The sequence below is a fragment of the Staurois parvus genome, unplaced genomic scaffold (assembly GCF_062004578.1).
Source record: "Staurois parvus isolate SC_StPar_1 unplaced genomic scaffold, SC_StPar_1.0 ptg000065l, whole genome shotgun sequence".
NCBI classification, from domain to species: Eukaryota; Metazoa; Chordata; class Amphibia; order Anura; family Ranidae; genus Staurois; species Staurois parvus.
In genome coordinates, this window is record NW_028317861.1 from 389,867 (window position 1) to 404,492 (window position 14,626).

The 14,626-nt window shown below is 44.0% G+C and overlaps 1 protein-coding gene across 5 annotated transcripts in view; it reads right to left on the bottom strand.

The window, feature by feature from the left end:
* MAG (myelin associated glycoprotein) overlaps positions 1-14,626 on the bottom strand; it is a 105,565-nt gene that overhangs the window by 55,399 nt on the left and 35,540 nt on the right. For 3 of the 5 annotated variants that reach the window (XM_089668865.1, XM_089668868.1, XM_089668869.1), the window contains exon 2: positions 6,660-6,712. The exons of 1 other annotated variant lie outside the window; for it this stretch is intronic. The gene's annotated coding sequence lies outside the window, so the exon portion shown is untranslated. Of the gene's footprint in view, positions 1-6,659; positions 6,713-12,406; positions 12,594-14,626 lie in introns of those variants that run through there. One more of the 5 variants, XM_089668866.1, reaches the window with a different exon arrangement.

Below are 14,626 nucleotides of genomic sequence, written 5' to 3' on the forward strand. Positions count from 1 at the left end.
CTCTCAGCAGCCTACCCCCTACAGTTTTCTCATTGAACTGCCAACCTGCTGGATGCACCTTTGTTGGTGCATTAGGCACTGTATCAAACGAATGAGCTGTCTTAACCCAACGCGTTAACGTGTGGTATAGCACGCATGAATGAGTGCATGTTTATGCAATGCGGTCTATGGGCCCTTACAGTCCCTTACCATGTGCGCAGTCTCTTGCATCAGTCATATTAAAATAGAACCATCAAACCGAAACATCTGCACCAGAGGCGGACTGACCGTTTGGAAACTTGGGCACTGCCCAAGGGCCCGGGGTCAGTAGGGGGCCCCATGAGATGCCCCTGGTACCTTTTTCATAGGCTTTTTTGAGTTTGGGCAAGGACACAGGGGCCCCATGATCCACTATTGGCCGGGGGCCCCATGAGTTGTCAGTCCGCCCCTGATCTGCACATTTCTTTATACCTGTGCTAATAAAGCCATGCCTGTTAAACCACGCCCATTTAGCGAAATTATGGTAAGCCATGCCCACGTCCCTGCAGAACATGGAGCACAGCAGGTTAACGCCTCTAAAACAACAGTTAACAAATAAAAATGCCAACCCAACAAGTTTAGGTATCAGGCTCCGTTCACACCTCTGCGTTTTTTTAGTGCTTTTTGCAGAAACGCACTACAGTCCATTACCATGGTTTCCTATGGAACATGTTCACATCAATGCTTTTTCGAGCCAAAAGGGTTGGGGAATTTTTTAAAAGCAAAAAGCAGCGTTTTTGTTACAATAGATTTCACTGGAGAATCTGCTGAATTGTATGGTAGTGCGTTTTTGCCGCATTTTGCATTTTTATTCTGCCGGCATAAAAAAAAACTGCAAAACGTGGTTAGAAACGCGTCAAAAGTGCGTGAAGAAAAATGCAAAATGGACTGCGAAAAGCGCCTCAAAACAGACAAAAAGCAAACTGCATAGGTGTGAACGGAGCCTTACACTTTTCACACCTCCATCATGATTTTAGTTTACCACTTGAATACAGGTCCACTTTACCTACAATGGAGGTCAGGGACCTGGCAAGGATGTATGGATCACAAGACTAGCTGAGCAGAATTACAAATCCTTTGGCTGTTAATGCAGTTCACCTGCACATCCTTCTACATTGTGTTTAAATGTTTGGCCAGAGTTCCCCGTTTGGAAAGGGTCGGGGACTTTTAAAAAGCATAAAGCGGCATTTTTGCTACAATAGAGTTCAGTGGAGAACAGGGGCGGACTGACAACTCATGGGGCCCCCGGGCAATAGGGGATCATGGGGCCCCTGTGTCCTTGCCCAAACTCAAAAAAGCCTATGAAAGAGGTACCAGGGGCATCTCATGGGGCCCCCTACTGACCCCGGGCCCTCGGGCAGCGCCCGAGTTTCCAAATAGTAAGTCAGCCCCTGGTGGAGAATCTGCTGAATTGCGCGGTAGTGCGTTTTTGCCGTGTTTTTGCCGCCTTTTGCATTTGTATTCTGCCAGCAAAAAAAAATTACACTTAAAAAAAAAAAAAAAATTAGCTGAACAAACATGGTTAAAAACACATCAATAGTGCGTGAAGAAAAACGCAAAATGAATTGCAAAACGGATAAAAAGCAAACTGCATTGGTGTGAACGGAGCCTTCCACTTTTCACACCTCCATCATGATTTTAGTTTAACATTTGAATACCGGTCCACTTTACCTACAATGGAGGTCAGGGACATGGCTGGGCTGTCTGGCAAGGATGTATGGATCACAAGACTACATAGTTAGTCTGGCTGAAAAAAGACAAAAGTCCATTCAGTCCAACCATAAAAAAAAGTTATAATCCTACAACCACAGTTGATCCAGAGGAAGGCAAAAAAACCAGCAAAGCACGATCCAATTTGCTCCTGCAGGGAAAAAAAATGCCTTCCTGATCCCCCGAGAGGCAATCGGATATTTCCTGGATCAACTTCACCTATAAATGTTAGTATCCAGTCAGGGGAAGACTGACCATTGGGGAACTCGGGCACTGCCCGAGGGCCCGGGGTCAGTAGGGGGCCCCATGAGACGTCCCTGGTACTTTTCATAGACTTTTTTGGGTGTGATTTGAGTGTGGGCGAGGACACAGGGGCCCCATGATCCCCTATTGCCTGGGGGCCCCATGAGTTGTCAGTCTGCCCCTGTATCCAATTATATTCTGTGTATCCAAGAAAGAATCCAGGACTTTTTTAAAGTAATCCACTGAGCTGGCCAGAACCAACTCTTGAGGGAGTCTATTCCACATTTTCACAGCTCTTACTGTGAAGAAACCTTTCCATGTTTGTAGATTAAATCTCTTTTCCTCCAGACGTAAAGAGCGCCCCCTTGTCCTCTGCGATGACCTCAGGGTGAATAGCTCTACAGCAAGTTCACTGAGCAGAATTACAAATCCTTTGGCTGTTACCGCAGTTCACCTGGGCATCCTTCTACATTGTGTTCCCAGAGCTCCCCTTTAAACCTAACCAGCGGACAGACGGGGGTTCTGTGGCGCACATTCTTATCTCGAAACACTTCCGCTAACAAAAGCTCGGCAGGATCCCTCCAACTCATCTAACAATAGGCAATAATTATTAGAGTCAATTACCCCTACCATAGCATGAAGCTGTCTCATCCTCTGCTAATACTTTATTTCTGGAAGTAATAGCTACTGTGGAGATGGCAGCCCGGAGATAAACTGGTATATTTGGGACTGTGAACAGCGACACACTGTTTTCTAAGTCTCGCTCTCCTATGATTATGGGAAAGCAATTATAGTCAGCTAGAGCAGAAGAAAAGTTATAGTCCAGGGAAAGAAAATTAGACGTAACAAGTTTATTCAATATAACAAAAAAAAATAAAAAATAAAAAAGCCAGCAATAATACATAGAACCCAATCAAATTTCATCGTACACTGATGAGACTTGAATACACCGACCCCTGATTGGATGAAATGGTTTTTATGCACTTTGTATTGTTCTGCGCTGTGCTAGTGAATAAAGCGACTTTGATGCTTTTCCAAAAAATAACAAAGAACGGTTCTTGCAAAAACAAAAAAGACTTTGAAGACTCGCCTTTCCGGAAGCTGTAGAGTGTGAACTCTGTTGCAATCAAGTGATACAGCTTCTGGCGGTCTTGAATGAGTCTATAATTGAAGTGCTACACCGTAATAAATAGTTTACAAAAGCCAACATGTTTCGATGGCTAAGCTCCAACGCGTTTCGGATGCTAAGTTCCAATGCATTTCGGATGCTAAGCTCCAATGCATTTTGAACGCTAAGTTCCACCATGTTTCAGATGCTAAGCTCCAATGGGTTTTGAACACTAAGCTCCACCATGTTTCGGACGCTAAGCTCCAATGCATTTCAAACGCTAAGCTTCACCGTGTTTCGAACGCTAAGCTCCACCGCGTTTCGAAAGTAAAGCTCCACCGTGTTTCGGACGCTAAGCTCCAATGCATTTTGAACGCTAAGCTCCACCATGTTTCCGACGCTAAGCTCCAATGTGTTTCAAACTCTAAGCTCCAATAAGTTTCGGACGCTAAGCTCCACCGTGTTTCAGACGCTAAGCTCAAATGCGTTTTCAACGCTAAGCTCCACCGTGTTTCGGACTCTAAGCTCCACCGCGTTTCGAACGCTAAGCTCCACCGCGTTTCGAAAGTAAAACTCCAATGCATTTCGAACGCTAAGCTCCACCATGTTTCGGACGCTAAGCTCCAATGCGTTTCAAACTCTAAGCTCCAATAAGTTTCGGACGCTAAGCTCCATGGTGTTTCAGACGCTAAGCTCAAATGCGTTTTCAATGCTAAGCTCCACCGTGTTTTGGACTCTAAGCTCCAATACGTTTTGAACGCTAAGCTCCACCGTGTTTCGAACGCTAAGCTCTACCATGTTTTGGACGCTAAGCTCCACCGTGTTTTGAACGCTAAGCTCCACCGTGTTTCGGATGCTAAGCGCCAATGTGTTTCAGGGGCTAAGCTCCTACCCATCAAGGCTTGGGGGGAAAAAAGGAAATACTGCGGCTGATTTACTAAAAACTGGAGAGTGCAAAATCTGGTGCAGCTGTGCATGATGGCCAATCAGCTTCTAACCTCAGCACGTTCACATGGCTTTGACAAAAGAAAAAAACCTGGAAGCTGATTGGTTTTTATGCAGAGCTGCACCAGATTTCGCACTCACCATCTTTAGTAAATCAACCCCAATGTATTACAGGTGAAACCCTTGGTAGGTGACATGCCCCCCCTCCCCAAGGCAAAAAGTGTAAGTGACAGCTTGGTCTTTAGCAGGACACCATGAAAGGAGTGATGGGTTGGGGATCATAGTGGCCCCTGGCCTACTTTGTTGCTAGCTGTCTCCAGATTATGGTCATTGGGTTTGCCCCACCAAGAGGTCACAAGAGTTGTGTGGCTACATTGAGGAGACAGAATGGACTGAGAAAACAGGTGGGTATAGGTTGGGACAGGCATCAGAGGCCAGAGTGGTCAGGGTCCAAGCAGAGGTCGAGGTTATCCGTGAGTAAAGGAGTAGTCAGGTCCAGGCAAGGGTCTTGGCAGGTGGCATATGAATGTGAATACTACCCTTGGCAAGTCCGAACTCTGCTGTGTTCAGGCGACACAGCCTCTGGCAGTCTTGAATGAGTTTAAAATAATTGTTTGCAAATGCCAACACGTTTCAGGGGCTAAGCGCTGCCTCATCAGGGCTCGAGGAAACAAGGAAACAATGGGGGGGGATTTACTAAAACTGATGCACTCAGAATCTGGTGCAGTTGTGCATGGTAGTCAATCAGCTTTTAGCTTCACCTTGCTCAATTAAGCTTTGGAATCTGATTGGTTTCTTAGTAAATAATCCCCATTGTGTTATAGGTGAAACTGGAAGGTGACACAGGCTTTCCCAATCACAGAGTCTACGTGACAGCTTAGTCTTTATCAGACAACCCTGCAAGGACTGATTAACTAGGGTACCTAGTGGTCCCTGAGCTACTTTGCAGTTAGATGTCACTAGGTCATGGCCCTTGGGTTTGCTCCACCAAGGGGTCACAGGAACAGTGTGGCTACATTGAGGGGACTGGATGAAATGAGGCAGTAGATGGGTAAAGGTCAGGGCAGGCATCAGGCACAAGAGTAGCCAGGTTCCAAGCTGAGGTCATGGCAGGCAACAAGCAAACAAGTCAGGGCCTAAGCAAAGGTTGAGGCAAGCAGCGAATTAGAGAGTAGTCAGGTCCAGGTGAGGGTCTTGGCAGGTCGTGAATGAAAGAGTAGTCAGGTCAGTCCAGGTCAGCAACAAACAGCCAACTGGTAGGCAGGTATCATTACTGCAAGGGTAGCTTTTGGGTAGCTGGCAATAAGACACAGTACCAGCCACTTCAATGGATGAAGCTTTGGTCAGAGGACATTCCACTTGTTGGTTTGGGAGTCCTGGTAGGGATTCTGCAAGTACCATTGGATGACTTATGAACTATGAATCTAGATGTCCGTGAGCACCATTGGATGATCCATGACCACTGGAAGTCAGGGATTCTGGAAGTCCTGGCAGGGATTCTACAAGTACCATTGGATGACTTATGAACTATGACTCACGATGTCTGTGAGCACCATTGGATGATCCATGACCACTGGAAGTCAGGGATTCTGGAAGTCCTGGTAGGGATTCTGCAAGTACCATTGGATGACTTATAAACTATGACTCACGATGTCTGTGAGCACCATTGGATGATCCATGACCACTGGAAGTCAGGGATTCTGGAAGTCCTGGCAGGGATTCTATAATTACCATTGGATGACTTATGAACTATGACTCTAGATGTCTGTGAGCACCATTGGATGATCCATGACCACTGGAAGTCAGGGATTCTGGAAGTCCTGGCAGGGATTCTACAAGTACCATTGGATGATTTATAAACTATGTCCCTAGATGTCTGTGAGCACCATTGGATGATCCATTACCACTGGAAGTCAGGGATTCTGGAAGTCCTGGCAGGGATTCTATAATTACCATTGGATGACTTATTAACTATGACTCACGATGTCTGTGAGCACCATTGGATGATCCATGACCAGTGGAAGTCAGGGATTCTGGAAGTCCTGGCAGGGATTCTACAAGTACCATTGGATGACTTATGAACTATGACTCTAGATGTCTGTGAGCACCATTGGATGATCCATGACCACTGGAAGTCATGGATTCTGGAAGTCCTGGCAGGGATTCTATAATTACCATTGGATGACTTATGAACTATGACTCTAGATGTCTGTGAGCACCATTGGATGATCCATGACCACTGGAAGTCAGGGATTCTGGAAGTCCTGGCAGGGATTCTACAAGTACCATTGGATGATTTATAAACTATGTCCCTAGATGTCAGGTTGGCAAGGAATCTGGAAGTCCCAGTAGGGACTTTGTGAGCTCCACTGAAAAGCCTGCCAGGGGTTCTGTGAACACCATTGGATGATTCATGACCACTGGAGGTTAGGGGGTACCCAATAATGTTTTAAAAACCTTGTTCATGTGTATTGTTTGTAACAATAGAGGTATACAGGGAGCTGACAGCTTATCATATGAGCAGGATCCCCATTTGTAGATACAGTTTGTAAAAGGTTTTATTTTAAAATCAGCTCTGACATATTAGTAATTAAATATTGATTGAAAGGAAACTAGAGATGATCTGTAAACTTACCCAAACTCTGTGCAGCTTCAGGAAACTAATCATAAAATATTGATCGGGGCGATCTAGGATATAAAAATAAAAAAAATTATCAGATGAATCATTTTTGGATGTCCGGGGTCATTTTTACTTTTACCCAGGGGCGGACTGACTGTTTGGAGACTCGGGTACTGCCCGAGGGCCCGGGGTCAGTAGGGGGCCCCATGAGATGCCCCTGGTACCTTTTTCATAGGCTTTTTTGAGTTTGGGCAAGGACACAGGGGCCCCATGATCCCCTATTGCCCGGGGGCCCCATGAGTTGTCAGTCCGCCCTTGCTTTTACCCCATGTGAGTTCCATTGAAAGGATAAGGTCGCCTTTCGTAACATGTTACATTTTACACCCATATTCAGGTTATAACATGTAACATGTTACTGTAGCATTACTACTACTATTTTTTTTTTTATTAAATTACAAAATATTGTGCTTTTTTTTTCTTTTTAAAGGTGAACTTATCCTTTAAAGTGAATCAGTTCCAGGCCTAAAAATGGTAAAAAAAAAAGAGTCTCCAAACTTTTCAGGTACAAAGATCACATTGACTATTTACAAAGATTTGTTGGATGAAGAAAAAATACATTTTATAAATGAACAATTCAAATGTAGATTAATGAATACATATTACGTGGAGTTTGTTTGTTTTTTGTAATCGGCGTAATATGGCTTATAACTACAGAGAAAAAAAACTTTAGTAAAACAAAGCAAAGACATTCTAAACCTGAGTTCCCTTTTAAATTAGTCTCCATCAAAGCACCCTTACATTGGAGTCCCCTCTTACATCAAAGTCCCCCTTAGATTGGAGTCATATCAGAATCATCAGGGTTCCCATCAGAGTCCCCCTTACATCAGGGTCCCCATCAGAGTCCCCCTTACATCAGGGTCCCCATCAGAGTTCCCCTTACATCAGGGTCCCCATCAGAGTCCCCCTTACATCAGGGTCCCCATCAGAGTTCCCCTTACATCAGGGTCCCCATCAGAGTTCCCCTTACATCAGGGTCCCCATCAGAGTTCCCCTTACATCAGGGTCCCCATCAGAGTCCCCCTTACATCAGGGTTCCCATCAGAGTCCCTCTTACATAAGGGTCCCCATCAGAGTCCCCCATACATCAGAGCCCCCCTACATCAGAGTCCCCTCTTACATTGAAGTCTTCCTTCCATCAAAATCCCTCTTACATCATAGTCTGTATCTTAATCCCCCCCCCCTTACATCACTGTCCCCATAATGGTCCTACTTACATCAGGGTTCCCATCAGAGTCCCCCTTACATCAGAGTCCCCCTTACATCAGGGTTCCCATCAGAGTCCCTCTTACATAAGGGTCCCCATCAGAGTCCTCCGTACATCAGAGCCCCCCTACATCAGAGTCCCCTCTTACATTGAAGTCTACCTTCCATCAAAATCCCTCTTACACCATAGTCTGTATCTGAATTCCCCCCCCCCCTTTACATCACTGTCCCCATAAGAGTCCCACTTACATCAGGGTCCCCATCAGAGTCCCCCTTAAATCAGAGCCCCTCTACACAGAGGCGTCCCTAAGGTTGGTGTCACCCAGTGCGGTAACACTTGGTGACACCCCCTCCGACGATCCCCGCAGAATGGATCAGATCTTCGGATTGAGCATAATGGATCAGACTCCAATCCATTATGCTCAATCCGCAGATCCGATCCATCCTGTGGGGATCGTCTGCTTGCTTTACAACTTACCTTTTCGTGGACTGGGTCCGGTGTCACCCTGTGTGGTCGGTGTCACTCCCCACACCTGCCTCAGGATGCCACTGCCCCTACATCAGATTCCCCTCTTACATTGAAGTCTACCTTCCATCAAAATCACTCTTACATCATAGTCTGTATCTGAATTCCCCCGCCCCCCCCCCCCTTACATCACTGTCCCCATAAGAGTCCCACTTACATCAGGGTCCCCATCAGAGTCCCTCTTACATCAAAGTCCCCCCTTACATCAGGGTTCCCATCAGAGTCCCTCTTACATCAGGATCCCCAACAGAGTCCCCCTTACATCAGAGTCCCCCTACATCAGAGTCCCCTCTTACATTGAAGTCTACCTTCCATCAAAATCCCTTTACATCATAGCCTGTATCTGAATTCTCCCGCCCCCCTTACATCACTGTCCCCATAAGAGTCCCACTTACAGCAGAGTTTCTCTTTATATCAGGGTGCATATCAGAGTACCCCTTATATCAGAGTCTCCATTAGAGTCCCCCCAGAGGGCCAGATCAAATCTTGCAGCAGGCTTGATTTGGCCCATGGGCCGGCAGTTCGGAGACCCCTGCTCTAAAGCAACAACAGTCCTGCTAAAGTGTAGGCACTTTATGGACTCAACAAGTTCCTGTGGCCATGCAGTAGTAGAATTTTGTTCAAAATTTTTCTTTTTTTGGAACATTCGTTCAATTTTCTAAAGGTCAGAGATGTCAAAATGACAGTCAAATGCTCCAAACAAAATGATTTTCCTGAATTTCCCAAAAAATTCTACTGGTGTATGGCCAGCTTTGGTCTTCAAATCAGTTCTTATGCCCCTGAGCAGCCCATTGAACTCAAGGCCCAGGCAGTACACAGAGCACTGACTTCTCTCTAGGTCAAAAATAAGCCCCACCCTCTGTCAAGGCTCTGGTGTTTGACAGTGGGTGGAGCCTAATCAATACTGTGTTTCCAGGAAAGTGTTCTACTGATTTGATACAGTTGCATCTAAAGTACACTTGGACAAGATGGATATGTGCCATGACCAACATGTTTCGGGGGTTACAAGTTTCCCTTCTTTGGGACTACTAGTATACAAAACCATAGTTATAATCAACATGTTTTCATAAGTATAATCACCACTGTGAAAGACGTTGATTATAATAAATTTATAGCCTTGAAGACGGGGGAACTTTGCAACCACCAAAACATGTTGACTTTCCTTATTCTATATGTATGCCTTCCTAAGGACCATCTACAGAAGTTCTAGGACAAATATAGCTGCAAATCTGGTTTTATAGGTTCATAGCCTTGAAGAAGGGGGACCTTTGCAACCTCTGAAACATGTTGACTCTTCCTTGGCATTCTCAATTAAAACTATGATTCTGGACTTTTATATGTGGAATGGTGCTTCTATGCTTTATTCTATAGTTATGTCCTCCTAAGGACCATCTACAGAAGTACTAGGACAAATAGATCTGAAAATCTGGTTTTAAAGATTCATAGCCTTGAAGAAGGGGGACCTTTGCAACCCCTGAAACATGTTAGATTTTCCTTGGCGATTTTGGATAAAAATATAATTCTGGGCTTTTATATGTATAAGTATTCTTTATTCTATATTTTATAAGAAGCCAGTCCACTTAAACATGACATTTCAGTTGTGGGTGGCATCTAGTAGACTGAGTTAATCCCTGGCTTCTTATATCTGTTGAGGGTTCCAGCAGTGAGATATCTCTGCTGTGGTTGCTGCTCCTGTTCTTGCCCACTTTGACATTTCGGTTATTCTCATTGATTCTCTATGATTCTGAACCTTTATAGGTGGAATGGCGCTTCTATACTTTATTCTATAGTTATGTCCTCCTAAGGACCATCTACAGAAGTACTAATACAAATAGATCTGAAAATCTGGTTTTAAAGATTCATAGCCTTGAAGAAGGGGAACCTTTGCCACCACAAAATCGTGTTGGATTTTCCTTGGCGATTTTGGATAAAAATATAATTCTGGGCTTTTATATGTATAAGTATTCTTTATTCTATATTTTATAAGAAGCCAATCCACCTAAAGATGTCATTTCAGTTGTGGGTGGCATCTAGTAGACTGAGTCATTCCCTGTCTTTTTATATCTGTTGAGGGTTCCAGCAGTGAGATATCTCTGCTGTGGTTGCTGCTTCTGTTCTTGCCCACTTTGACATTTCGGTTGTTCTCATTGATTCTCTATGATTCTGAACTTTTATAGGTGGAATGGCACTTCTATACTTTATTCTATAGGACCATCTACAGAAGTACTAGGTTAAATAGATCTGAAAATCTGGTTTTAAAGATTCATAGCCTTGAAGAAGGGGAGCCTTTGCCACCACAAAATCGTGTTGGATTTTCGTTGGCGATTTTGGATAAAAATATAATTCTGGGCTTTTATATGTATAAGTATTCTTTATTCTATATTTTAGAAGAAGCCAGTCCACCTAAAGATGTCATTTCAGTTGTGGGTGGCATCTAGTAGACTGAGTCATTCGCTGTCTTTTTATATCTGTTGAGGGTTCCAGCAGTGGGATATCTCTGCTGTGGTTGCTGCTCCTGTTCTTGCCCACTTTGACATTTCGGTTGTTCTCATTGATTCTCTATGATTCTGAACTTTTATAGGTGGAATGGCACTTCTATACTTTATTCTATAGGACCATCTACAGAAGTACTAGTACAACTATAGCTGCAAATCTGGTTTTATAGGTTCATAGCCTTGAAGAAGGGAACCTTTGCAACTCCTGAAACATGTTGCCTCTTCCTTGGCATTCTCAATTAAAACTATGATTCTGGACTTTTATAGGTGGAATGGCGCTTCTATACTTTATTCTATAGTTATGTCCTCCTAAGGACCATCTACAGAAGTAATAGGACAAATAGATCTGAAAATCTGGTTTTAAAGATTCATAGCCTTGAAGAAGGGGGACCTTTGCAACCCCTGAAACGTGTTGGATTTTCCTAGGCGATTTTGGATAAAAATTTAATTCTGGGCTTTTATATGTATAAGTATTCTTTATTCTATATTTTATAAGACAGTCCACCTAAAGATGGCATTTCAGTTGTGGGTGGCATTTAGTAGACTGAGTCAATCCCTGGCTTTTTATATCTGTTGAGGGTTCCAGCAGTGAGATATCTCTGCTGTGGTTGCTGCTTCTGTTCTTGCCCACTCTGACATTTCGGTTGTTCTCACTCATGACTAGGTTTTCCTCCCAGGCAATGTTCATCATTGCATTATTATTACTCAGGATTTATATAGTGCCAACTGTTTGCACAACCCTAAGAAAAAAAATCTAACAGGGGGTAATAGAACCCCCTCCACATTGCATTGACTGGGACCAGCAGGTATGCTCCTCTAAAAGTCCAATTACATGCTAATCTTCTGTGTATTGTTCCAACTTTAGTTTATGTTCTGCTGGAGCAAGGACCAAAAGTCCAATTACAGAGAGAGGGGTCCATTTATAAAGCAGCCAATGGGACCTTTACCAAAAACTCTCTAAAGGAGAATCCTCCGTGTGTTTTAAATGACAGCTATCGATTCTCCATTGGAGAATGTTTATTGAAAGCCGCATTCACTGCTTTGTAAATAGACCCCATAGTGTTATTGGACTTCTAAGGGATACAAGAAACCATCAGATGATCTAAATCTTAAGCATCTACTGAAAAACTCCTAAACTGACCCTTTAAAAAGAAAATGCTCAATTGTATCAGTAAATTGCAGTCATTTTGTACATAAAAAAAGTACAAAAAATATCACCACATAGCCTATAGATATAACCTACAAAACAAAAGTATAAAATATATAGCAACTAAAGTTCTAGAATTATTATTTTATGTAACACAAACTTTACCTCTGCCACAACTGTAAAATAAATAATACAAATACATAAAAACATTTTCAAATACTAATTACGTTATAGTGCCTAAAAAGAGAAAAAAAAACATAAACACCAAAAACAAGATAAAAAATTCAAGCTCACAGTGAAGAAGAAGATTGCAGGAACTCAATACAATTACCTTGAATAATTTACTTTTTAAATCCCAAGGTCCATAACTTGGTGCCCTCCTCAAGAACGACTTGTACGCCAGTCTCCGGATGAACGGCAATACCCGGTTCGGTTTAGCAGTAGGAGTTTTTAAAATGCACTTTTTTCACATTTTCATGGAGAGTCGAACCCACACACAAATTCCTGAGTGAGTGCGCTGTGCTGAGCTCCCTGCCTCGAGCTGGTGAGGAACCAGCTGCATGAAGATGGCACATAGCATGTTACTCAGCGTACTGCCTCTCTGACTGCCTCTGTGTAGGTGTGGAGGTGGGTGTACAATCTGTGCCCATCCTGGCATCCAGCGACATCATCCTCTATAGGATGGAGAGGAGAGCTGGGACCACAGGCTGGCACTACTTACTGGATGGATGGATACACTGTGTTAAAACGTACTCTCGAGAAGAAAAAAAAAAAAACACGCAACATGTTATTGTGCCATAGTAAAAATGCTAAATCCGGACTTTGATTGTCATTCATTAACACAAATTGATATGACATGTCTTTCAAAACAACATTTGATTCTGTAAAAAAACCTTTCTGTTCCCAAAACACATGCCGCATTGAGAGGTTGGTGTGTGTACTTATTATTTTTCATAGTTATATGATGCTAACATGATATGCAGAGCACATAAAACCATTCACGTTCTCTTCCCCACCCTCTCCCAAAGAGCTTGCTGTCTAAAGCCCCCATGCATACTCAAGGGAAAAGGCAACACTGGAGGAGTGTCAGGAGCGTTGAGCTATCCTGATCCATCACAGCTGCTGATCTTATTCCAGTATCCTGGTTTTGTCTATGGTGCACTCTCCCTGTCTGTCTGTCCACCTGTAAGGTGGCCAGTCTCTGGTTGGAGACCAATCCTGATTTAAGCCAGCCAAACCTGCAGTCTCATACTTGTGATAGCATGTGTAATATATGTTCAAGCTCCCTGTCTGTCCTGCTCTGCTGTTTGCGACCTCGGATCGGATATCGACTATTCTCTGAACACTACCTGCCTTTTGACCTTGATTGTCATTGAACTACTCTGCCTGTCTGCCAACCAAAAGTACCTGTTTGCTGTGCTCAGTTCGGGCTCGCCCCAGCATGGTGGCCAGGCACTAGAGCATTGTGTATAAGTCCTGGGGGAAACAGAGTACCGGTAGGCCTGCTTGCCTTATGGGAAAGGGGGCTGCTATAGGTGAAGAACACAGAAGCTAGCTATAGTGCCTGACCACCTGCGTTAGGGGTAAGCAGGGGCGGACTGACAACTCATGGGGCCCCCGGGCAAAAGGGGATCATGGGGCCCCTGTGTCCTCACCCACAGCCAAAAAAGCCTATGAAAAAGCCAATGAAAGGTACAAGGGGCATCTCATGGGGCCCCCTACTGACCCCGGGCCCTCGGGCAGTGCCCGAGTGCTCCAATGGTCAGTCCGCCCCTGGGGGTAAGCATGACAGGGCAGCGGCTTTCTTGTCCTTGAGTTCCTGCAAGGATTGCCTTAGTGCTCTTGCAGCACCCCTAGATTCCATAGAAACCACCAGCCTTTTACAATACTTGAGGTAAGTAGGAATGAGCAAAACTGAGAGCTCTCATTTTTTTCTCATTTTGCCAGTCTGCATTGGAGTCATTGTTGGGGATGAAATACAGTGTTTTGTTGGTGGGTTTTAACAGTGCTTTAAAATGACACCTGAGTAGAGATGAGCTTGGGCATCTTCTGAACTCATCTTGAACCCAAACTCCAAGCTCTGGCTTTTTTGTACTCCAATGAACTGTGAGGCAGGTTGTTCCAAACCCATAACTCATGTGAGCAGGAGTTTGGAATTTGGGTTAGAGATGAGTCTGGAGTGAGCACAAAATGAATTAGACTAAACTAGCTTAAATACACCTAAATAAAACCCCAAACCAGCTAAATAAAAACAATTGACTATGCAGCTCAATTGAGAAATTTACTGTTTCTTCACAATTCTGCCAGTGGTCAAAATTTGTTTTGCCAAAATCACTCCATTCATCCCTAAAGATGAGAACAATCCATTCATGAATGCCAACACAAGCTCAACCCAAAAACCTAGGCTAACATGCAGAGCACATAAAACCATTCACGTTCTCTTCCCCCCTCTCCCAAAGAGCTTGCTGTCTAAAGCCCCCATGCATACTCAAGGGCAAAGGCAACACTGGAGGAGTGTAAGGAGCGTCGAACGATCCTGATCCATAACAGC